This window comes from Ceratotherium simum, chromosome 15 (assembly GCF_057802395.1).
Source record: "Ceratotherium simum simum isolate JZ-2026a chromosome 15, ASM5780239v1, whole genome shotgun sequence".
Lineage (NCBI taxonomy): Eukaryota > Metazoa > Chordata > Mammalia > Perissodactyla > Rhinocerotidae > Ceratotherium > Ceratotherium simum.
This window is the reverse complement of record NC_141914.1, coordinates 13,560,001-13,587,171: the sequence shown is the minus strand read 5'-3', so window position 1 is coordinate 13,587,171 and position 27,171 is coordinate 13,560,001.

Genomic DNA, 27,171 nt, shown 5'->3' with positions numbered 1-27,171 from the left:
GTGTGGTATGTGATACATACACTTTCCATGTCTTTCAGGCAACTGACCTTGTTGCAAACCCAGTGTATACTCTATAGCTCTTTTTGCTAGAAAACAATCATTTAAGAATTATGCTTTTGGAATTGTAAGTTACATGTGACGCTATTTTGTGTGCTATTCCTGTATGTTACGACATGCTTCTATTTGTGAATTAGAGCGGTTTTCTTTTGAGTGTGGCTTATGGAATCAGCACTTCAGAGTCAAATCATCATGTACATTATCAACTTCACTACAAAGTTATTTCTTCTTGACTCAACTACATTGAAAAATATTTCTGTGTAGGTTATTATAATTTTTTCTAATTAATCTGAACAAAGTGGGTTTATAAATTAGAATTCCTTTACAATCTACTAAATCCACATCGGTCCATATGTTCAATGCCGAAAGAGCCATCTGTGAGGATGTTGAAGGCTGCCAGGATACTTTTAGTTTAATCTTTGTGAAAACATCATTTACTCTCCATTTGGCTCTAGGAAAAAAATCCATTTTTCCAAAATCGCATGCAAACAAGAGTTTGAGCTGTTCAAATGATTCTATAGACTGGAAAATATTCTGACTACTGGCTTTCCTTTGAAATTCATACTTCATTTTATTGTCTCCTTCTTTTCTCTCTCTTCTCTCTCTCCCTGTTCATATCTCTGCATATGTTGACACGTGGACTATGCGCTTGTTCCATGCTCCAGACTGGTTCTGGGCACAGAATGGATTCCACAAGACACTAATTCCAAAGCATTTGTATCTTTTATGGGCCTTTCTCCTCAGACACTGCCTGGATAGCTTTTAAGATTCCAGGCACAGTAAGAGAGCAGTCGATCTTAATAGATGAGCTCTTCACTAAAGAATGCTTTAACATACATTACTCAAACTCTTATCATTTGGCCCTAGAAATAGTTGATCACCTATTCTGACCTATCTTTCTTTGTGATTCTTAAATAATTTACTCTCTCCCATTACCCTCCTCCGCATTCCCAGCCGCATGTAGCAACTTTTCTTACGAATTTTATCTGGTTTCCTAAGGTATTCTGTATTATTCTAGGGCATCAAGAATTTGATTCAGCATAAAACTGCCATTTTTCTTGACATTATTTTACCTGGCAAGGGCTTTGGAGCAAAGTGACTTTTGGCCTCCTGTTGAGAGCTGGGGGTTTGATAATAATTAACTTTCTTGATAACCAGAAAGCAGTGAGGAATTTGGAGGCCATGGTCCCTGTTGTATAAACTGGCTGGCAGCGTTGTCACTTGTTCTTTTGGGAAAGGAAAAGAAGGATTAAATTTTATTCTGATCTTGTCTGTTGTGAAAGGGTTCCTCGTTTATACACTGGGTTGGAAAGATCTAGCGTAGCACAGATGAAATTGGATGTTGGTGGTAGCTTGTGAGTTTTCTTACTCTTTGGTTCCTTAGACCAGAATTATATGACTTTGCAAATAAGGAGGTAGTTGGTATTTAAGGTCAATATTGCTACCATAAAAATTAATGAGTGTCCAGATTTTTGTATTCTGGATACTCCCGTCATTGACAAAACTTGACCTAATTCAATTGCTTTCAAAGTTCACTGCAGTGTGCCTTTGATTTGCCTTTTCTGCCTTCTTACCAGCAGGAATCATCCTTCTAGTTGTTTGATCTTCAACTCTCTGAACCAACCTTCTCATTAGTAAAATGGAAATAAATATAGTTTCTGCCCATTAGGTTGTGATAGGATTAAATGAGATCATGTAAGTGGATTAGGTGAGATAACATATGTAAAATGTTTTGGACAGTTTGATTTGTAGCAAGCACTCAATACGTATCAGCCCTCACTATCATCATCATCAATATCACCATCATTATCAAGTCATTTGGATCCTGATGGGTTTAATTTTGGAAAGAAATTGCTCCTCTAAACTTTAGTAATTGGAAAGGGAGACTTACTGCGAATTGTACTTTTAGTTCCCTACCATCAGTTTGGTCAACCTAGGAATGTGCTTGCAGTCAAAACCAATATTGAACTCTCCTTAGAGGTAGAAGGAAAGAACTGCTATCAACCATGGTAGGGCTGTATGTTAAGAGAAAAGCTATCTTTATTCATCCATTTCCCCAAATTTTATTTTCCATTGACTTTTAGAAAGCGGAATAATAGCAGAGCTTTCCCAAATCCATTTGGCCCCATGTCCACCTTCTAAATTGTTGGAGTATTCTTGAATATTTTTATTTTCATCAAATCAAAAGTCCCTAATTGCACAGTCTGTGTAAGAGCTCACAGAGCACAGTCTGCTGTAAAAGTGCTTTTGATGGTGACACTTATTTTTGTCTCATTTTGTCCACTCTTTAATGTTTTCAGTGCTCTAGCCAGGATGCTTTCAGTGCATATTGCTGAAGTTTATCAGGATCGCGAAACATATTACTTCTCCTGATGGTAAACTTGGTGCTTTTGAGTAGTGGAGCAGAGCTGAAGTCTATCTAGCTCTGGCCAAAGGAAGTAACAGTTCCTAGTTGACAGCGGTGAAGCAGTCACTCTCCTGGGTATTTTATCCCACACTAACTTGGGACAAATGGACAGAGAGAAGAGTTTACATTTATAGAGTGTCCACTATGTGCAAGTTACTTTTCATAATAAAAGCTAATATTTATAAGTGTTTTGTATGTGTATTACATAGTTCAACTTACTTAATCCTGAGATATAAAGTCTATGAGATAGACACTGTTATTCTTCCTGTTTTACAGATGAGGCACTTGAAACCCAGAAAAGTCACGCAACCAGCTGAGAAGAGGCAGAGTTGGGACTTGAAGCCAGGAAATCTGGCTCTTTACCACCATGCTCGTTAATTCCTACAACAGGCCACGGTGTGGATATCACTTTCCTATAGAGGAGAAGTTGAAGCTCTGGGAAGTGAAGTAACTCGCACTTGCCTTCTACTCTCTACCACACTCAGATAGGGAGAGAAGTGTCACGTCACACAGGTCAGTGGCCAATTATTTCTTGGTTAATGGGAAACAAAACGCAGGTTTGGATATGGTTATGCCCACCTATGGTTGTTTGCCAGAGCCCTGCTTGCTGTTCCGGGTGAAGCGAGTCCATGAAGATGCTCAGGAGAGCTCAGGGAAGGTGTGAGGAGCCAGTGAGGTCTCTGTCTGGAAGCATGTTTGAAAAGTATGTGTGCAATCCTCCTAGCACACTTGCAGGCTGATGGGAAGCTGTTAAAGATTCGAAACAGGAACTGAGCTGGTTCTCAGAGGCTGTAATCCCTCTGGGCCCATCTCTAACATGCTGACAGGGAGGCAGGGCGAGCATCCCCTCCATCCTGAGGGCTGCCAGTTGAGGAAACTTTCTCTGCAGATGATACTGGTCAGACTAAAACAAAGTAGGAGAAGAGGGGAAAGAAGAGAACCAGAGCAGGGGAGACAGGAAGAGGGAAAGAGAAGGAAGTAAAAGAGACGTAGGGCAGGGAAAAGAAAAGAAGCCCAAGGCTGAGTTTGTCTACCTGCCAGGGGGAGAGTGGACCCGCTATAGACCCAACAGTCTCCTGTTTCCCTGTTCCTGGGGAGAAAGCAGATTCCTTCCCCTCGGGGCTCTGAATCCTTCACCAGCCAAAAAATTCATTTGAAAAATTAAATTACGTCTGAGGAACAAGCACCCCCCAAAAGGCCCTGGAGGTCAGAACAATCAGGATTTAAATTAATTGCTTAATGGAAAAAACAATTCAGAGAACAATGCTGATAATTTGCTAAAACTAGGGTATGTTTGTAACTCTTTGAAACGAACTGAATTGCTGGTTACAAGAATTAATGCTTATAGAGAAATTGTGATTGAAATCCCAGAAGTTAAGTATTAATTCCTTACAGCAATTGGTAATTAGTGAAGAAGTGCGCACTTAGAGTCAGAATTACATTCAGCTCTTAATTATATACTGTCTCACATTGTTTCCCAGTTGTTGCATATACATTAGTCTTGTCTCCCTGAATTTGATCATAAACTCATGAGAGCAGGTTCTGGAATTCATTCTTTTATTGGTGTCTCCCACCATGCCTGGCGCAGCTCTAAACACACAAATACTCAAAAGTTGGTAGATGCTGATTGGGATAAATCTGGGAGCTTAGAAAAAGTTGGCCTTTTGAAGGAAAGTTTATTTATTTATCCCAGCATGCCAAGAGCAGGGCACGTTTCTCAGGAAAGCCAAAAAAATGAACACGTTATGTAGCTTGAGATTGCATTGTTAAATGGAGTAGAGCATTTGAAAGGAGACATCCTATTTGAGTGAAAAGAAATCGTAGGTGACTCGAGGTCAGACTCTTGCTGTGGAGCAGTTTGATTTGGGTTCTGTTGATTTATTTACATTTTACAAAGACTGAAAATAGTCATTAGGCCTGGAAGGGGATGGCAAGCAGAGGGCTCTGGTGCTGCATGGCTGCCTTATAATTTTCTGGGGCCGCTATACTTTTCAAAAGATTTGGTTGTGATTTGTTTATAAAAAAGCCACTGAAAAAACAAGTCTTGGCTACGATCCATTTGTAAGTGACAAAAGTAAAGTATTTGCCGTTATGTTTACTAAGTTGAAATTCATTTCTTCATGTCAGAGCCATATAAATAATCACCTCTGCTCTTAGAAACATTTACTCATATTTTTATATTTTTCGGAGTAAGTCTTCCATTTAAAAACTTTGAATGCATGCATCTTAATGACAGCTCTCTTTGAAAGAATACTGAAGATTAGTCCATGTCTCATATATGTTTACTTTAATTTTTTCCAAAAGGTGGCAGCGGTGATGGAAGGCTGGGAAAATATAGACAAATCTATTTTATAATTGTTAAGTAACTGAGGGATGACTACAGATTGTACTACTTCACATCAATTCCAGGTACTATATTCTTACACTAAGGAAAGGCCTTCTATGAACTTGTCCATATCTATTTCTCAAAACTCTTTCCCACTGTTCTTCGTATTACATGCTGTATTCCAGTAACTTCAAATTGCTTATGGCTCCCTAAATACAACACATTTTTCTAGTTCTATGACTTTGCCTGGCCTAGAATGCCCTTCCTACTTTTCTTGCTAACTCTTACATATCCTTTAAGACTTTTCCTGGGCAAACCCTTCAGAATGCCCCTCTCCCTAAATCCCCAGATTGGACTAAGTGCCCTATTGGTATATCTATGTCACTCTGGGTGCCCTAGCATGCCTCAATGCCATCTCTTTCCATATTATATGAAAAATCTGATTATATGTCTATCTTCTCCACTAAGCTGCAAATCCACATCTTTCTTCTCTCTCTCTCTTTCTCTCATTCTTTTTTCTTTCTTTCTTGCAATGAGTAGCACAGTGCCTAGCAGTACACAGAAAGTGCTTTATAAATTTTGGTAGTCATTGCTATTATTTTTGTTATTAAAGTGCTGAGAATGGAGTACTTCTGTGCAGTCAAGGTAAAGAATATTTTTGCTTCGAATTTTTCCAGATTGGAGAGGGTATAAGGTTGTCCTTTATATCTGTTGGGTATGTGTGTGTGTATTATTTTATCTAAGGCAATTCTATGTCTTGAATATTTTCCCCTGACACAATTTTGGAGGAAATAGAGTTATTTGAATTTTTGGCCTTGTGTATGTTAGGATTCTCAAAAATTTGAAAATATTGTTGCACTTGAAACGTGGAATTTTACGTTAGATATAAAATTTTATAGCTAATGGAATGTGAGGCTATTTAAATTTAAGAAGTTTCATAAATGACTAAAGGATTCTTTTCAAATATTCAAAATATAGCACAGCCATTATTTTGTTCAGAAATAATAAATGGATCAAACAATGAGATATAGGAGAAAGAGCCCTGGAGTGGGATTCAGGTGCCTTAAATTTGCCTTTAATTGGCTGCGTGACTTTTGACAAGCTGCCTAACCTCTCTAAAGTCTTATCTTGATTAGAATAAGGAAGATTACCAGAAGGGAATTTAAATTCCGCTCTAAATACCCTGTGGTGTTCTGATTCTATATTAAAACACTTTAAATTATCTACTACAAATGGAATACAGGAAAGCAAGTGAAGTGAAGAAGGAAGGATTCGAGTGGGGTGTGCCTCCTCAAGGAAACTCCTGGGAAGAGGTGAGTTCCTAATTCAATCTTGAAGGAAGAAGTGATGGGAAGCTTCACAAACTACGGTATAAAGGCGAGCTGAACGGGCCCTGTGATTATTTCATCCTTGTATGTATCTCTCATCTATGGGTACTGGACGAAGCAGAAGAATCCACCTGGAGTCAAACTCAGGTGTTCAGACCTTAGTCACAGGGGTAAATGGTAAAGGGGAAGCTCTGCCAACAGAAATGGATTTTCTGGGGAGGCAGGAGGTTTATGATGTTTTGGATTCCTGTTTCCTCCCCTTACAACTTTTTTAAAAAAAATATGTCTTAATCCTCCTGACATAAAGTGTTATTCTCCCAGATCTGTTCTCATTCCTCTTCCCCTAATCCTCATCAGACCTAAGGTCTTTTATGTGTCATCTCTCTTCTTCTGATCTCTCCCATCCCTTTTTCTTCCCGTTTCTCTTGCCTTCAGGAAGACCATGATAAATGCAGCAGAATGGGATTAAAAATAAATGTCAGTTTAAAAAGTGTAATTAGCTAAAAATGGCTTTATCTTTTTTGTTCCAACATCTGTTGCATTTCCTTTTATATTGTAAGCTACTTAAGTATACACGTTCCTACATAGGAGGCACTTTGATTCTGGTTTACTTGCCTGGTAGCAGTAAAATATGAGATGTTGTTTTAGGTTATACGAGGGAGAGAATATTTTTTTCAGTCAAGGACCTGATACACAGGGGAGAAAAAATGTATGGGGTATTGGCCTTACTCTCTTTCTTTCATAACAGACAAATTCAACATTTCCCTCTATGCCCCCCAATCCCTTTTTAAAATAACCAGAGAACATAAAATGTTACTCAATAATGGCAGCAAATGTTTAAAAATTTTGCATGATGCTATGGTTATTTTAAGGGAAAAAAGACAAAGGAGATAGGAGGAAACAATGTTAAAATGAAGAGATAGAGAGAGAGCTACACACATATAGACAGAGACCAGTGGGAAGGCAAGTATGGTATAATGGCGAGAATGTGTGCTTTGCATCCAAATTGATGTTAGTTTTCATTCCAATTTGTTACTTTTTTGCTGTGCGACAATTTATCCGATCTATTTCAACACCAGTTTTCTGATTTATTAATGGAGAATAGTGATACATATTTTATGCAGTTACTAGTGGGATTAGATGAAATATCCATTCTATAAATATGTATTGAGTCCTTGTAACGTGTACTGGTTTCTGCTGTAACCATTTGTTTCTGGTTCTTATTTCATTCCTTAATCTGTACTTCATCTTAAGGTCACTGCCTTTCCCCATCTGTCATGTTCTTGATTCTCATCTCAGGATGCTGTGGGAGACTAGAATATACTACCCCAAAATATGACTGTAGGAGACTAGACTATATCACCCCAAAATATGCCTCTTTGGCATAAGGATTGTTTTGAGCTGATTATTTTGAGAAACAGAAGACACAGGAGAAGCTCTGCACATAGAGCAGAAGTCACCCTTTTGTAAGGTTATCCATTTGCAAGGCCATCTCCCTCTCTGTACCAGGAAGAGAAAGATGGTTCTAAATCACAAGAGAATCTTATCGATAAAGGCACCAATTTAAAACCGTATTAAAAAATCTTACTCTTGTCTATCATACTTTTTCCTGGTCACCTTCCCATAACTGGCCTCTCCCATACCCTTCTTTCTTTGATTTGGCTGAAGATGATATTTAAGCCTGAATTCTAAGCCACCTCTTTGGGAGTTACTCATTTCCCTGGGTATCTCCTGTGGATACGTGAGATATACACGTTACTGTTGTACTGTTTGTTTTTCTATTGTTAATCTGTTTTTTGTTACAGGAGCCCCAGCCTAGAATTTAGAAAGGTAGAGGGAAAATTATTTTTCCTCCCCTACAATGTACTGAGTAAAGAGGCAGAGATAGAGAGATGATAAGAGGGTAAACAGACTCATGGGCCTGCACAGAGAGGTAGAGACCCTGCATAAAATGAAGAAGAGGAAACAGACACAGGAGCCATGCTTCTTGGGTCATTACTTTAACACAAAGTTTTGAAAGCGATGTTGCATTCTCACAAATACTATGATGACATTTCTTTCCCTTCAACTGTGTGTGGGATACAATATTTAGCCCAGGGCTGCTGACTTTCCATGCTAGCTGAAGAGAGACAAGGACAGTACAGAAATGGAGACTGAATATCATTTGATCCTTCGGTTGGTCCTTTTTCCGACCTACTGTTTCACAGACCTGCTCAAAATTAAATGTTGCCATCTGGATGGAACTGTTAATACAGCTATAGTAGGTATGAGCCAATGAAAGATTCAGGAATCATACTACACTCCATTTATTTCTATCTTTCAGTTTCTAGTGATATTTTCACAATCTTTGGAGGCATTTTAATCTTAGAATGAATACCTGTACAGAAATCAAAATAAGAAATAAATGAAAGAACATCTGGCTGATTCAATCATGTAAAAATTTGAAGTCAAACTTGACTTATTAATATTTATGACTTGGAAATATGTCCTTGGATTTTGTCTAACAGTATCCAATGTGATATTTAATGACTGAATTATTTGATTTTTATTTATTTAAATATTGTGGCTTGAATCTTTTGTTGCCTGAAAATAAGCAAGTCAAATTCAATTGACTTGAAAATTCAATTTATCACTTGTTATTTTTCCCCTTAGGATAATAATGCTTCATTTACATGTTAGCTTATCTTTACATAGAATTCAAATATATGATTAAAGTTGTAGAAATCAATGTTTTGCTCATGTTAACTTAATATCTTTAAAATTTAAGGTGCTAGTAAGTAAAGATGATTTACCGTGATGGGTATACAAATACCTAATGAATTTCATGATCGCTGAAACTGTGGATGTGAAAGTTTGTGTCTCTGCCATGTAGCCTCAGATGGAATCTAGAAACAAAGCTTAAAATATATATTTTAAGAGACGTATAAATAATAATTATAATTACCTCTATCGAGTACTTATTTTTTGGCAGACAGAGTCCTATTTACATGAATTATCTCATTTGATACTCTCAACAACTCTTCCAGTAGCTATTTTTATTCCTGATTAAAAGACGAGGAAACTAAAACTCATTGACTTTATAGAAATGGCAAAAGTCTCATATCTATTAAGTGGAAAAGCTGGGATTAAAATCTGCATTTGTTTGATTCTAAAACTTGAGATTTCTGTCTATCAAGTTAATTGATATTCTAAATATTTTAACCAGATAAAAGAAATTTACTAACTTTGACCTTTGTCAGTTATGTTATTAAAATATTTATTAAGAAAAAAAGATATGGATTCTACAAGACTTTGGACCTCTTCTATATGAGGATAGATTGTTTCCACTTCCCAGTTTGGAGTCCACTGAGAATCCTGGAACTTTACTTCAGAGAGAACCAACAACAAGGTGTCTGGGATTTCTCTGCCCTTTAAGAGGCAAGCTCTGACCACATACATCTAGGACTAAGGTTTGGGCGGGCAGTAAATGTCCTTCTCCAGTTTGCAGAGCTACCTACAGAACTGCCTCTCTTGACCAGATTTTAGCTTGATCTCATCGTTTGTCTTTCCATCTCTTCACCCTAACCATCCTACCAGTTTGGGGATCTTAGACTACAAGTTAGATAAATGAGATAAGCAAGCACACATGTGTAGTTTTTTTGTTTTGGGTTTATTTTTTTTGTGTGTGAATCAGATATGTATGTACACATTGCTACGTTTAGTCTGGTATATAGATGGGGTGGCTCATTCCTTTTGCCCACAGCCTTGATCTTTGTGGGTAGTCCGTGGCTTCGATCATTCTATAGCTATAGGCACGTCATTATCTGTCCTTAGACCTCATATCATCGCTTTCTAATATCTCTCGTGGCCTCCACCAAAAGAGGAAGGGAAGTTCTGGTATAGGTTCCCCCGCTCTCCAATCCTTGAGGTCCTCTGTGTACAAGCAGCCTCCTGATCCCCTGAGGAATTGTGCTCACAATTCCCATTCACAGACATTTCCACGAGTAGTTTCTCTCATAGGGGGCACGCTGACCCCCATCAGATACGCTGTTCCCCGCTCCTTTCCTCTCATTCGTGTTGTCACACGACCACTCTCACTACCCTCACTCCTTGCCTGCCTGTCTCATTTCTCTGTTTTAAGTTTCTCTAAGGCAGATCATGCTGTCTTTTATATCCACCTCTTTCTGATCTGTCCATCTTTTTAAAAGCCTTTTTCCCTTCTCATATTCATCTGATTTTGACAACTTTGTGAGCATTTTCTGAAAGCTTCTAATCAAACGCTTTTCGCTCTTTCTAAACGTCATTTTACCTAAAACCGATATTTGAATTGTGGTTACTTCTGCTCCATTCAAGGCCCCCCAGATTCTTGAGACGTTTCATCATCTGTGATTACAAAGAGAGGCAACGCTGAGCTGTATTTCTGCCTTCTGTTTTTGAGTGTCCCAGAAAGCTTATTCCTCATATCAACTAATGAGCATAGAGGCAGTCTTGTGAGAGTTAGTGCTGTCTATACTTAAGGTTAAAACTGCATAGAGTCAAAATTAAACTTGAAAAAACCTCTGAAATATCCATAGAATACAGAATAGATGCTTTTTAAATATACAACTCTGTACAGTATTATGCACCTACAAATACGTAATGTGTACCTTGATGTTCCTTTTTGTGGGAACGAGTGGTTGGCTTGTATTTAAAAGCTATGGTAAGTAAAAAAAAATTATAGGTATATATGTATACATATAGAAGTGTATACATGGGTTTGTATATATATTTATATGCACATATGTATTATTCTTTAAATATTTGAATTACATTCAATGCAGTAAAGTGATCACACACAGAGAAGCGTGATGAAAAAGAAAAAGACTAAAATAACAGGAGACGTGCATCTCACATCTCATACTCCTTCTAGGGTAAGGTGTGTGCCTGCTGGAGGTGGTGGTAAACTGAATTATCTGCACTATTTAAAAACTTTTTTTCACTTCCTTATCTTTTTATTTTTATTTTATGGTTACTTATTTACTTACAGGCAAAATAAAAAATAAGTAAACAAATAAGGTTGAATTCTCTTGCATTAAATGATTATGTGATGTAACAATACTTATGTGAGTCATATTTTTAAAATCTTGTCTCATGTAAACATAATGTCTAGTAATACTGGTTCATGTATCTTTCCAACAGTTTCAACCAAGGGTTCTAATTTCATTTAACAAGGATAATGAGAGGAAAATCCATGGTTTAGATCTGTACATTTGATCTGTAGTTCAGATCAGTGCTCAACTGGTAAGAATCATTCATGTTGTTGCAAATAATCTTGTAAATCTAACAAAATCTTGCAAAGGCAAACCTCTAAAATGACAAATACCAATCTTGTTATTCAATTCTGCTTCACTGAGCTTAAAATAATGATCAGACTTGAACCGTCACCTCTCATTTCATTTCCAATTTCTTCTCTCATATGTGTCTTTATACTCACAAATCTGAGGCTGACTCTCTCTGCTCAGTGACTGAGTCAAGCTCTGTCCCTTCTGCCTGGGCACTGTAGACCCTGCACTCATAGGTTGATGGGCCAGGATTTTTTGGATAGAAGTGTCTCAGGTTTGTCAACCTGTTTAGAAGGTGAAGTGAGTTATTTCTTCTAAAGCCATGTTTGCTGAGCAAGCACATTTTCTTTACTTAGTTCCTGTGTGTTTCTTTGGGGGTAATCCCAGGGATTAAATGGTGAGGGGCTACAGCTACTGGTTTGCTATTTGCCCGGACTGAAATTCAAGTACCCCCTCAAATCCTAGGTTTCACATGCATAGAGGTCTCTTTTCTCATTCTTATTTTTTGTTTTCTTTTTCACAGCAAATATTCATTGAACATCAGAGTTGTTTTAAGCATTTTCTAGTTAATTCGCTCCTGATTAGTTAATTGCTTTCTTTCAGGAGATTTAAACCTTGAAAAATAGATCAAGTTACACTCTTTTCAATTTCTTTCAGCAAATGTTTCATTTGCCTATATTTAAGCTCCTGAGTTCATATCTTATTTCTATGGACATAGATTGCTGGTTTGATCATCTTTCACTCTTGAACAATCATCTCACTTTAATAGGTTTAGATCTTTCATGTTCGATTGCTTGGCCTATAGGGAAAGGGGCAACAGTATAGTCTATAAAAAAAGTCAAGAGTAATGATAACAGAACTACATATTGTGGATCTGCTGTCAATCAATACACCATCAGCACTTCACAGCTTATCCCATTTAGTCCTCACTTTGAGCAGGTTGTTGTCCACATTTTATTGATGAAGACACTGAAACCTAAACAAATAAAAAATTATAAAATGTATATTGGGCCAGCCTGGTGACGTGGTGGTTAAGTTCACACGCTCCGCTTAGTGGCCCGGGCTCCACAGTTCCGATCCTGGGTGTGGACCTATGCACCACTTATCAAGCCATGCTGTGGAGGCATCCCACATATAAAATGGAGGAAGATGGGCACAGACGTTAGCTCATGGCCAATCTTCCTCAGCAAAAAGAGGAGGATTGGCAACAGATGTTAGCTCAGGGCTAATCTTGTTCACCAAAAATATATATATATATATATATTGCTAACATTTATTCATGATTATGTATTAAGCTCTTCCACAAAGCTAATTATACACAATCTTTTATTCTTTCTTAAACTTCCTAGAAGTTTTATGTGTTTGGCTTTTTTGTTTTTCCCAATTATATTATGTTGGAGGGTAAAAACCATGTTTCATAATTTTTCATGTCCTCACATCACTCAGTTAATAATTTTCCTTCAACAAATAATTATTAAATTAAATTATTGTATTTAATCATAAAATGTTTCCCTCCACTTTGATTAGCATTTTTGTCACTTAAATGGAGCAAATCTCTACTGGATGCCATTGCTGATAGCTTCCCTGGGGATCAGCAACTGAGTTCAGGATGATAGTCTCTGCGCTGGACCCTGAGTAAGGAGGACTGGAGGAAGTAATCCCTGTTCACTCCCTTACTTTACTTTCAATAGGGCAAGTCTTTCATATTTCTTAATTTCTATAACCCATCTTTCCAAGTTGAGATGAGAAATACATGAATTTCCTTTTCAATTTTAGTGAGGTGGGTAGAGGGCAGAGATGGGAGAAATATATTACTGAAGTGTAGTAATTTGCATCACTGGGATGGAATCAAAGGTAGAAGCTGATCTAAAATAAAAGGGAGGACCTCTTAGCTCTATTTGCCTTAGCTCTTGCATAAAGAACATTTCTGTTTCTGTAGGTTTTGGGACTTTACAGGACCCTACTGAGACCATCACAAACTGAAGATCACACCCCTATTATCACCAACGAGGATTGAGATTCTAGATAAGTATGATTGGAGATTCAAGAATTCTGGAATTCTAGATTCTAATCAATCTAAGATTCTAGATACGTATGTCCTGCAGATGATCTAGCTAAATATAGAAGTATCAAACTCTGGAGTGTCACAGGATCCTCAAGTGCAGGTTGTGGTAAGGACTTGGCACACAGTCCTGAAAGAATTTCATGGCTTTTTTTTCACTGGGAATTGTCTAAATGAGGCAGTACCTTGGTCATCCTCTACCTGAATCGACTTCCATTCCCAACAGGCAACCTGGAGAGTCTGTTTTCATTTTGGGGTATGATTACATAATCAATTTGAGAAATTTTAAATTCTTACTCAAAAAGAGCAATGGTTTTCCTGAGAAGACTAACTCTGTGGGAAATGAAAAACAAAGACAGCCTTCATGAGCACATATCTGTGTCTCAATTCTGTCTTTCATTTTGCTTAGGAATTGACTGTCGTTTCTATTCTCTTCCTACTTAATAAGGTAAAAGAGTGTTATAGCTTTTGGCGCAGAAATAAAGAACAAAGTTTTACCTTTTATGGGTTAAGTTTTGTAGCAAGAGTAAAAATGGTGGCTGTCATGTTAGAAATTTTGGGGTAAGAAAGTGAGATATAATAAATAGCACTCTTGATTACCAAAACCCAGCTCAGTACACTTTTGGTTACCAAAATCCAACAAAAATTAATTTATGGGAGCATAAGTAGTGGAAGAAGAATGGAGTGGGGACAAGGGCAGTTCTGAGGATTAGAACTGGGGACTTCGTTGCTGCCAGAGCTCTTTCTTGCCTTCTTTCCTCTCCACTTTTCTCTGGCTGTTAGTCATATATTCTCTTATTGCAAGTCAGACTTTCCCCGTGAGTCAAAGAACAGAGAGTCACAGAACAGAGCCACAGCCATAATTCCAGTTTAGCAACTGTAAAAGCACTTTCCCTACTGGCTGCTCTAAGAACCACCCTGTGGAGGGATGCTCTTGGCCTGATTTATGCCATATGCTTATGCTCGGGCCACTCAGCAGGTCAGGTCACCACGACTGGGTTCTACAATCGGTGTGGATAACCACAGACCTTTTTCTAGAGTCGGGGGGAGACAATAACATGACTAACAACCTCTAAGAGAACCATGTGGTTGGAGTTTAGGAGGACTAGTTTGCTAAAGGAAATGAGATTTATTTCTAGAACAAGGGGAAAAAGTGATGGAAAGGTGGGTAGATAGGGAGGGGGCAAAAATAACAGTTATCCAATGTAGATCTATTGTATTAGTTTTCTATTCTGGGTAACAAATTACCACAAACTCAGCAGCTTAAAATAAGCCCACTTATTATGTCACAGTTCCTGTGGGCCAGGATTCTGGGCATGGCATAGCTGCCTTCTCTGCTCAGGGACTCACGAGTGTGAAATCAAGGTGTCAGCCAGGGCTGCATGCTAATCTGGAGCTCGGAGTCCTCTTCCGAATTCACTAGTTGTTGGTAGAATTCAGTTCCTTGTGGGTGTAGGACTGAGGTCCCTGCTTTCTCTCTGGCTGTCAGCCAGAAGGCATTGTCAGCTACTAGAGGCTTCCTTCTGTTCCCTGCCATGTGGCACTATCTAAAGCATGGCAGTTAGTTTCTTCAAAGCCAGCAGGAGACTTGCTCTCACTTTGAATTTCTCTTTTAAGGAAGGCCTGGACCCTCTTGTAAAGGGCTCACTTGGTTAGGACAGGCCTATGCAGGATAGTCATCTTTTTGATTAACTCAAAGTGATTTGAGACCTTAATTATATCTGCAAAATCTCTTCATCTTTGCCATATAACTTAATCCCAGGAGTGACATCCATTGTAATCACAAGTGACACCCACTTTCAATGGGAGAGGATTATACAGGATGTGTACTCTAGGGGATGGGAATCTTGGGGCCTATCTTAAAATTCTGCATAGCACATCTTATGTATCTATGTTTCCTGGAAATAGATACAATATATAATAACAACAGGATACACACACACACACACATATAGATATAACAAATTATATAGAGTGTATATAGACTGGTGTACTTGGGATAAACTTTATTTTTGTTTGCAAATTCCAATTCTTATTATGCTGTGGAAAGTTGCTTCTTACATTTGTGCTTAGAAATGTTGCATGAGCTTCCTTCACATGAAATTTTTTGTCTTTAATTTTCTCTCACCTGTACCTTGAAGTTTCAAAAATTGGCTTCCAGCTGTCATTACTGTCTGGTTTCATGCCTCTCTGTCCTAGAGAAAATGATTTTTAAAGTCCATTAAAACCAATTGCTGTACAGGAACCAGGGTTTTTGCCCCCAACCAATTACAGAGTCTACCCCACTTCTCAGGCTCTTGCATTAGGGCCAGTGATTGGTTTCAATAAAGTGTGAATGGATGTGGTTTTGGCTGACTTAGGAGGTTGTGGTCTTTGGGGAATCAAGGTGTTTCAAACTATAGCACCTAGAATATAGGCAGTGTCTGAAATATAACTTTTTCTTGTAGTGCTGAAGTTTTTCTAATTAATTATTAAAAATAAATACATGAAGTATTGACTTTGTTCTTCCAACAGCATCAATTGCCCTGCAATTTGGGAATATCAGACGGACAGAAGGAAAATGCAGCTTGCAGCCTAAAGTTGCCCCTTAGGAAATCGAGGGCTGTATCTAGATGCACATAATCTTTAATCAGTCAAGCAAATGCTTCCCTTTTCTTAATGTTCTTTTTTCCCTTTCTTACTCTCTTTTTTTCCCCAATGAACATATATGCTAAAGTGATTAACTGAATGATCTTATAACCCTTGTCTTAGGGGATTTTTAAAAAATATATTTTAAGAAATGCTTCCAATCAAAACACCATCACTAAAAGCTGCTATTAAATTACAAATAGTTCATTGAAGATAATGACGATGGGGATGTTAATGAAGGCTTTCATTTGTTTTGAACATTTCAGATGGTTTTGAGGCTGTCAATCACTGCGTATATTTAATTTTAAGCTATGTTTTCTGATTCTAATATATTTTCTATTACTATGCCATGGGCAGTATTTCCATTGAGTATTTTTTGTTGAGAGACAGAGAGAGAGAGAAAATTTTACCGTTTTTCTGCAAACATATAACATACCCTTTAGAGTGAGTTAAAAGAAAAAAAAATGTAATTCCAAAATCTATATTTTTGGTTGCCCCAAGATAGCTTTGATGTTTTGAGGCAAATATACTTTGCAGTCATGGAACTCCTGTTCCTAAATTACTATGTGAATAAGCTCTGAGAACACTCAAGAATTCTTGGAAGAAGCACCCTCTATCCATCATTTACTGTGGAGAATAATTGGGAATATTGCTGGCTCATTTGAGGAGACTCCAGGAAATACCTGTCCTTTGCCAAGTAGTAGACATATTCTGAACCATTCACATGGCATGCGCTTCAGGCGTAGTGGGGGATAAACACCTACCCAACGCACCCGGCTTCACCTGTGCGAATCCTCCATGTGCATCATCCGTGTGCATCATCCATGTGCATCATCCATGCTTGCAGAGAGCATGTGGGATACTTAATGCGTGTGGGAACAGGGGCATCGGTCATTGGTCTCATGTCTCTAATTTCACGTTAAAAGAATATATTTCTATCATGGTCTTCAATCCCTTTTAGGTTTGTGTCAGATTCATGATAGAAAGGAAGTCATTTTGGTTGTGACACGGTCTGAAAGTGCGACTCTGGGACAGAGTGTACACAGAGCTCAGGTTGCTGAGATATGACTAGAAGGAGGTGGCACACCTTTCCCTCGTTTTCCACTATCTAGAGATGGTCTGATTGTTCATCCAGAATTTTGGGTTTTCCATATCTCCTCCGCAGCTTCCTCCACACAGCTTCTGTGAACGTGTGGAAATTGTTTTCACTTCCTTACTTTTCCTCGCCATGTTTCTTCTCTCCCTTCCACTGTGGAAGTACTTATTGTTATTCCAAACCCAGTTCGAGTACCATTTCCTCCAGCCCATGATTCTTTGGGTTCCTATTCTAAGTAATTCTGTCGCTAGTCATAAAATGCCTAGTACTGTAATTTGATAGTTTCTGGATGTACAGATTGTCTCCATAATGAGATTGTGAATGCTATGAAGTTAGAGACTCTCTTTTATGTTATTTTAATTTTTTTAACCTTCTATTGCTTATAGTGTAGAAGTAGATGCTCAACAAAATCTCCTATAATCCAAGTCAATAGATTTTTTTCCCCATTTCAATAGCTGCTAAATTTATACAGCACTTGCTAACTTGTCAAGAGCTGTCATGTATATTTTTAATCCACACTGGTCTCTTTTTTCATTCCTATACTTTTGTCATTACCAAAAGTATTTTCCATGTGTGAAATGAGGGGAAGCATGCTGGGGAAAGACCATGTGAGGGAAGTTTATTGTAAATAAAGGAAGAATCACGGGACAGAAGGCTGGAGCCGAGCTTCAGGTAAATCTGAACCCCAACGGAGATTCGGAAGCTGACAAAGTTCTATCATCTATTTTTTTAAAAAAAATATGTTTACCTGTTATTGCTGAGAAGCACATCAGCAAAATAGGAGTAAATTGTGTGATAGAGTCTAGCTGAAAAGATTTTGCTCATGTTAAGTCAATTATGACTAAAGGCAGTGAAGACTCTGAATGAAAAATTATAATGTTCCCTGGCATCCATACAGCTCCATTATTTAATGAAAACTCAAACTGTGCTGCGATGACTCTCGCTCTCTTGTCACAAGGCTCCTCCATTCACACCACTCAGAACACCTGACTGAGGAGCTTAATGGCTGAGGCCTTCGCAGCGCCGGCACGGACAACACAACATCAGAATGTGAAGGATGAAGTCAGTTTACTCACTAAAAGGGAGCATCGACTGCAAGGGCTTTAATCGATTGTGACCTTGGTCAGGTCGCTTAACTTCTCTGAGTCTCGGTTTACACTTCTGTAAAATGAGGGGTTTGTGGTATAGGTGGTAGTCACACGTTTTTAGGCATAGAACATCTTTTCCTCATCTCAGTTTATATCCATAACTGGCCGGTGAGACAGTTACCAATATTTTTATCATTTTATAGATGGGAAAAATGATAATCAAATTAAAAACAATTTGGTGACCTAATTAAGGTAACAGTTTGTAAGTGGTGGAGTGAAGCGTCCAATTCTGAGCTCCTAGCTTCCAATACTCTCCCTTGTCTAGCGTCCCTAACTGCTTTCCTCTCTGTGGTGGGAAGACAGTGTAGATGGCACGTTATCTTTCTGAAAACCTCCCAAATAATACAAATCCAAATATCTCATCTTATCAAGTTCAAAATATCTTGGGTTAGTATTGTCGTTTATTTGCTGGTATAGGATTTGTCCTGATCTTCTATCCCCTGAAGGTAACGGTAATGAAAGAAGATACTTATTTTTGTATGATTTTTTTTTTTAGACAACCCAAGCAAATTGATAATATCAAAACTCCTGAAGGGTGAGAATTTAGAATTTCTTGTTCTTCATATCTATTTCACTTTTTAGGTTCACTGTCAAGTCAGTACAAACGCATGTCTGGAAACAGAATTTACTGGTGGTGGCATTATCACATATGATTTGATAACAAAACAAAGCCAGAGCCGGAGTTTTCTACTAGCCGCCAGCCCTCCTGCATAAGCGGCAGATTTGGGTGAATCTGGGCATCTGAGCTGAATTGGCTACAAAAATGCATTCTTAGCAGGACCTGTGAACTTCACAGAGTATGTCAAACAACCTATCAATAATCCAGAACTTAAGGTATTAGTCACTTACTAAATATTTTAATGGAAATGATTGCAAATAAATACACTGAAAAATCTCCATAAACAGGGAAGCAATTTGGTGAATGTGGTTTGTTTTAGCAGAGAGATATCTTGACACATAACATGCTTCATAACAATGTACATCAGTGTCAAAAACCACCCTCCTTCAATAGCCATTTTGCAGCATGTACCTCAGGAATTTTAGAATATTCTCAGCAAAGGTGTTACACACCTCTTGACAAAAATGTTTTCTAAATGTGCTCATTGAAATTCTGAGTTTTGGAAAAATGACACATATTACTGTTGTTTGTTATATATGTTTCCTTTTGCTATCTGTTATCATTTTTAATATTGTCTGTGTTATCCTTCAGCGTGAATACGGAAGACTGCACCAAACATAACTATACAGCTCAGCGATTCTCACGAAGAGAGCTCTTACATAACCACCACCCAGGTCAAGAAAGATAACACTGCCCAGGGCACAGAAGCCTCCTTTGGGTCCCCTCCAGATCTTGACCCTCCCTCTGTTCTTTTCAAAGGTAACCACTATCCTGACTTCTAATGCAATAGTTAGTTTTACCTGTTTTTGGATTCCTACACCATGCCTTATTTCATGTGTCATTTCTTTTGTTCAACATTGTTTGCAACATTTCATCCTTATTGCTCAATGTGGTTATATTTCCTTTGTTTTTATTTGTGTAATAGTATTTCATTTTATGAACATACCACAGTTTTTTTAATCCATTTACTACTGATGATCATTGGGAATGTTTAGATATTTGGGCTATTAAAAAAATACTATGGACTACTGCTTCCAACCCAGATGGAATAATAGGATAAAATAAATCATAGCATCTGAAATTCAACCAAACTGGACAAGATAGACAACTGTTTTCAAGACATTGGACATTAGGCAATGTAGGACAGTGATCCTTGTGAGATGAGGAGTACCTTGGTGGCCCTGTGATCACCCCAGATGACTGTCTTGGGAGTTCCCAGGCCGTGGTACGGGAGGGGATCCCAGGTAGACTCCCTTAGTTTGTAAGGGTGAGTATGGGAGAGAAGACAGCTGCAGGGAGAGAATGTTCTGGGAATCTCAAAGGTCCCCCTTGAGTGCTGAGGAGAACACTCTTCAGCACATGCATGTAAGGAAACTACCCAAGCAGGGGAAAGAACCACCTGAAAATACCAGAGGAAACAAAACCCTGTACTCACACAGAGGTAGAAATAGTGCCTGATCCCTCCAGTTTGACTGGAAAAGCTGATTATTCACAGAGCGCTGGCGTGGATGCACATTGCTCTGGTCCCACTTAAGACATCTTAAAAGCAGGACCAGCTACATAATTTGTGGGATCCAGTGCAGAATGCAAATGCTAGGCCCCTTGTTCAAAATCATTATGATTTTCAAATTGGTGAGAGTGGAGTGCTCAACCCAGCTTAGGACTTCTGTAAGCATTGGGCCCTGTGTGACTGAACAGTTCCCGTGCTGGTGAAGCAGCCCTACCTAAAAGCAAGACCAGAAAGGATCAAACTGTTCCAAGTGACTTGACTTTGTCCCTCAAGCCCTTATAGTTCTGTTGCTATTGTCTGCTTTTTTTTTTTCTTTCATATTATTTTGATTCTTCATAGATATGGTTATTTTTGATTGACTGCTGGATATGATATGTGAAAAATTGTAGAAAGAGTCTGAAACCTAGAATGACAATATCTTTCTCCAGAGACGGTATATGTTTTTTCTGGCAATCTATTTGGGACAACAGAAAGCTGAGATTTCTTTAATCTATTTTTAGGGATTGAGTTAATTCAACCGTGGGCTTTATCTACAGCAATGTCTGATCTACTTCCGGTTCAACTTTATTCCTAGCGTGTGGTCCTTCATGATTCCAACCTGAAACTTGCAGTTTTTCAGAGATCTCCACTCTGGTAGGCCCTGGAGTCCAATCTTTTATTTTTATTTTTGTCCCCTTGGTCCCGTTAGTTCTGAGCAGCTTCGTAGACTTTTAGTTAGCTCTTCCTGATTTAGCAATTGCCCTTAGGGAAAACTTGGCCCTCACAAGTACCCAACAATAATTATGAAAAATCACTTCAATTGGATTTAAGCAATAATTTTATTTTTATTTTATTTTATGTTTTTTGCTGAGGAAGAGTGTCCCTGAGGTAACGTCTGGGCTGATCTTCCTCTATTTTGTATGTAGAATGCTGCCAAAGCATGGCTTGAGGGGTGGTGTGCAGGTCCGCGCCTGGGATCTGAACCTGCGAACTCGGTGCTGCTGAAGTGAAGCACGAGAACTTCCCCACTACACCACTGAGCTGGCCCCACAATATTTTTATTTTTAAGAGTAAATGGCGAAATAAATTTTGTGGTTTCCACTGTGTTAGATGCTTTACGAATCTCATTTTAATATTTTTAACAACCCTATCAGGTATGGAGTAGTGTCCTCGTTTTGGAGAGCTGGAATCTGGTTCCCAGATACGTTAAATAAGATTCCCAAGGTCACACAGTTAGTGAGTGGCAGAGTCGCAATCTAACCAAGGTCTTGTTAACTTCAAACCCTGTCCTCTTACAATAAAACTGCAATCTTTCATTTAACATAATGTGGCTTTCAGATTTTACAAGTAATGTTTATAGTGTTATGGAGACTGCCAGAACTAAATTTAAAAACTGCATTTTAATGAATAAAATAGCTAACAGTGTCAGATGTGGTCTTCCATGATGACACTCTATTTAAGGACTGATTTTAAAATTTATTCTAGTCAGTTGATTGATGATGAAGATTTCGGCCCTTGTGTGGAGGTAGATTGAAGATTCTGTGGAAGAATCTTTTACAAATACCTTCCACTGATATGTTGCAAATATGAGTCATCTATTATACAGCTATGCACATATGCGTGTGTACTTGTGCACATGTGTGTCTGATGGAGATCAGAACACAGCCAGGTGTTTTGGGAGCATTTCAGTCCATCTTTTAGCACTTATCCTCTGCATTGGGGTGATCTGCTGGCTGGGAATAATAATAACCCGGCAAGGCATTAGACCTTTTTGCTCTATTTGAACGGTTTTGAAGGGCTTGCTAAATCCCCAAGAGCTGTGGTTTTATCATAAACTCTGACATGAAATCCAATATGATCTTTTCATGAAAACTTGCCTGTGCAATATTTATCACATATAAATGTAAGCATATACAACCAGACTGTTTCCCTCTTACCTTAAAGCCAGCATTAGCATGTTACCAAGTCCAGAAGAAAAAAATACAAATTTAATTTTAAAAGCACTGTTTTGGTGTTTTGGTTGACAAGTGTAGTTACACCACTCATCACACCTAAAACATCCCTAAAATTTCCCCTTAAGAATCTCTTCTCTCCATATTCCCACTCCGCTGCACAGCTGCCTACAGCTCTGTCTTTCTTCTCTCTCCTTCCCAGCCCCTCCTCTGGCAGCTCTATCCTTGGTATGTAAAGCTGAGGTCACAACTTGAGGACCTGCAGTCTGAATATAGCCGAGGGGTATTGGGACTTTAGCCTTCACAGAGTGTTGAAAAATTTGAATTAGTTGCCAACCTTTGAAAGTCAGAATATTTCATGCTAAAATCCAGATATCTCCGCTTCCCTTGGCAAACCAGAAGATCTGGTGACCCTAGACTTTCTTCCCATATGGCACTTTTTACTCTGTGATTCCAAGCAGTTAGCAGTCCCCACTTAGCCCCTTCTCAGACATTCAAATTGGCAGCCTTTGTAGGAAAGCGGGCCAGGCTGTATTTTGCGTCCTTTCTTGGATCCACCTCACTCAACTAAACATAAATGATATACACCTGGGCCCATATTCCTTAAAAGGCTGGGAGTGGGGTGTCTGAAGGGGCAGGGATAAGTACTTATAATTTAAATGTTTGCATCACATAAAAATCAACAAAATGTTCAAGCGTCTGCCCCTTAGCAATCTACGCAGTAGTGGCCATGTTAGGTTCTCAGGCCTCGGCTTCTCTCTCTAGATAAATGCATCTATCAGTATTACTTGGGCTATTTATGGCAGGGCTCCTTGAAAGGGAGAGGGGCAGGGTTGACACTTGGCTGTTTTCTGTCTAACTCTGTCAAACATCATCCCTCATGATGTGAAATTCTGCCTCACTGGTATTGAACTTTTCATGCCCTTATGTATAGGTGGCATCGAGACCTCAATTTTCCTAGAGGGTCTCTATAAAGGAGAATTTTCATATTTTCTCACTGCACATAATAAAGGGGTTTGCTCGGAAGTTCAGCATATATTTTTTTCTCCACAGTCAAGCTTCTGAGGCATTTTGCCAATGTAAGTATTTGAGTGGTGACGTTTTCTTAAACAACAGAGAAGTTAAACTGAAATGCAACTATTGACAGTGAAGGCAGAAAGAAGCAAAGAGCTATAAGCATTTGCCTGGACCCTTGATAAGAGGAGTAGAAGATATATGGATGTTACAGTTTAGCAAAGAGGGAATAAAAAGATCTGGGGATAGTTAGATAGCAGACTATGAAATATGCATGCATATAATTTCCAGCATTTGGGTCTCAGAGATAAACAGCAAAAACCAAGAATGTTTAAGGTTTGGAATCTTGTGGACATTTATTTATCAAGTTGCCAGAAGTTAATGGCTTCTAGATGCAAGCTCTGTTTTATTTTACAGAATTTGATCTCCTAAGCAAGTATCTTATTACATTCACAATTCCCCACATTGCCTAATTTTAAAGTATTTACAAATGTAAAAACATTGCTCTAGGATAGGTGTTTAGGTTTTGCAATTTAAATTTATGTCAGATTTATTATAATCTAGGCAAGTGCTGCTCCCTGAACCACTCTCATCTTGCTCTATAATCTACGACGTCTTTTACATTAAAAATTTTTTTAAATTGTGGTAAAATATACATATAAAATTTACCATCTTAGACATTTTAAAGTGTACAGTTCAGTAGTATTAAGTGCATTCGTAATGTTAGGCAACCAATCTCCGGAACGATTTTTAGGACAAGACTTTTAACCTCCATCAGAGATGCAACACCTTTAAAATGAGTCATTTTAAACATTAATTAGCTTTTAAGTGCAATAATAATAATGCCCTTCATAAAAAGGTTGATGAATTCTTTGATATCTGCCTCGGGGTATAATGTGCTTTTTGGAACATGAAGTACAGTCATCCCTTGGTATCTGCAGGGATTGGTTCCAGACTCTTACGGATACAAAAACCCACGGATGCTCAAGTCCCTCCTATAAAATGGTGTAATATTTACATATAACCTATGCACATCTTCCCCTATACTTTAAATCCTCTCTAGATTACTTATAATACCTAACACTGTGTAAATGCTATGTAAACAGTTGTTATACTGTATTGTTTAGGGAATAATGACAAGGAAAAAATCCGTACACATTCAGTGCAGATGCAACCATCCTGGGCTTCTTGCTCTATCGTTGATTGAATCTGCAGACGCGGAATCTGTGGATGCAGAGGGCGACTGTGGTGTTTGGTTGCAGGATAAATATAAACATAATATTACTGAAATATCCTTTCAGCGCGATTGATTTCAAATCTACAAAGTGACAAAAGAACAAATATCACTGGATACCTTAAAAACCAATGTTTTATATTTATCTTCCCATTGGCATCTCTTCAGTCTCCTCCAGTTCAAAGTCATCCTTCCCTCTGCATGTGTGACTCCTACAGAATTTCCAGGAAGCCTGGACATAATGTTTGGGGAACTAGGCATTTTTCCAACAATGGGGCTTTTTCTTTGGCCCCTTTGGCTTCCTTTCCCATTCCTATCTTAGTTTAATTTCTTCCCTTTTTCTGAATCTTTTTTATCTGTTTCATTCTAATATTCTATGGTCTTTTATTTTTCTTTCCTTTTTCCTGGTTTTCACATTCAGGGATGGTACTTCCTCCTTTCTTTTTTTCCATTCCTTTCTCCTCCCTTCCCTTTCTTTCTTTCTCATTCATCCTTTCACCCATTTATTTATATTATTTACTTATTTCTTTTTACTTATTTTGTGTGTGTATAAAAAAGCTAACTGCCATTTGTGCTATCCCACTAATTTTCATAAAACGTAAGATATAACCTTGAGGAAAGGAACTGTATATGACCTAAGTGTTCCCCACCCACATAGTCTCCACCTACGAAGGACAGGGTCCATCGTTCCCCTACATCTTCCCCTTCCCAGGGTCACCTTCCTCAGGTGTGCAGTGGTCCGCACTGCATCACCTCCACCGTACCTCCTGGCTCCTCGCTGTTTTCTGCTGTCCGCCTCATGTTGCTGCAAGGATGCACCAGCTTCTGCAGAGAACCATTAATACAAGACTGGTGGGCGTCACAGGCTTTTAGAGAAGGTTGAGGATACGGTGGTAATTACAGAAAAGCCACAATATAACTTCACCTAAGTGTTAGACATAAATTTTCCTGGAAATGTATCAGCACTTCTCCATCAGAGAGAACTTCTTTTCTCGTGAGAAGTATTTCTTCTAAAGCCCTGGGCTCCCCTGGTGATATTCAGGCTTTATTGCATATGATTCTACATCAAGATATTTTAAAACCCTAAATTTCCCTAAGCCAATTTAAATTCAAGGAATGTTCTATCAACATAATGACACCTGCCTACTTTTGAATAAGTGGTGAAACTCTATGTTTCAGAGTCAAATTAAACTTTGTAACAGTTTAATTCAGCATCCCAGGACAGAGAAGTTCTATTTCATCAATGTATCTTGAGTAAATCGATGACGTTTTCTGCACTCAAAAAGTGAAGCTCTTAAAGACAAACACTGTATGACTTCACTCATATGTGGAATATAAACTAACACAGGGACAGACAGAACAATCTGGTTGTTACCAGGGGGAAGGGAGTTGGGGGGTGGGCACAAGGGGTGAAGGGGCACGTTTATACGGTGACTGACAAATAATAGGGTACAACTGGAATCTCACAATGTTATAAACTTTTATGACATCAATAAAAAGCAACAATAACAGAAACGAAGCTCTTGGGCCAGCCCCGTGGCCTAGTGGTTAAATTCGGTGCACTCTGCTTCTGTGGCCTGGGTTCACGGGTTCAGATCCCGGGCGTGGACTTACGCCATTCATCAGCCATGCTGTGGTGGCGACCTACATACAACATAGAGGAAGATTGGAACAGATGTTTGATCAGGGCTGATCCTCCTTAAGCAAAAAAAGAGGAAGATTGGCAATGGATGTTAGCTCAGGGTAAATCTTCCTCAGCAAAAAAAAAAAGAAAAACAAAACAAGAAGCAGCTCTTAGTTTTAATCATTAGAATAAAGTTAGTTTTTTTTTAAATTCCAGTAAATGACAATGAATCCAATTAGCTCAAAATATAACTCTGATTCTGTTGTCAGTATTCCAACATAGCTCAATTTTATTTTAAAAAAATGTATGCTAACAAAGACATTAAACATTATTATTTAAAAACCCAAAATGTACCATAACCCCATCATACCAACAAAACATTTTTCTTTCTTCTTGTTCCATATTCACAGGCAATTTGATGTAGTTGCCCTTCGAGGATACTTATTGATTGTTTTCTATGTTTAAAATTATTTCATTGTAAACATTTATACAGATGATGCAGTTAATATAATTAATAATTTAATAAGTATATAATATTCTATTAAAAATTATCATTACTCATTTAGCCATTCCTTTGTTGAATACAAACTACAAGTTTATTTACAATATTTTGCTATTTTAAATAATGCTATAATAAATAGCTTATCCCGTCATTGAATAAATATTTATTGAGTGCCTACTGTATCTCAGGCACTATTCTAGGCAATAAAATACAAGACTTATCAGCTGGGAATTCCTGCCTTCATGAACCTTATATCCACTGGGAAAGAAACAGGCAATAAACAGACTAAATGAGCAAATTATGTTGTATACTTGAAGATGATAAGTGCATTGAAAAATAATAAAGCAGGGAAGGAACTGGGGAATGCAGCGAGCGGGGGATATCA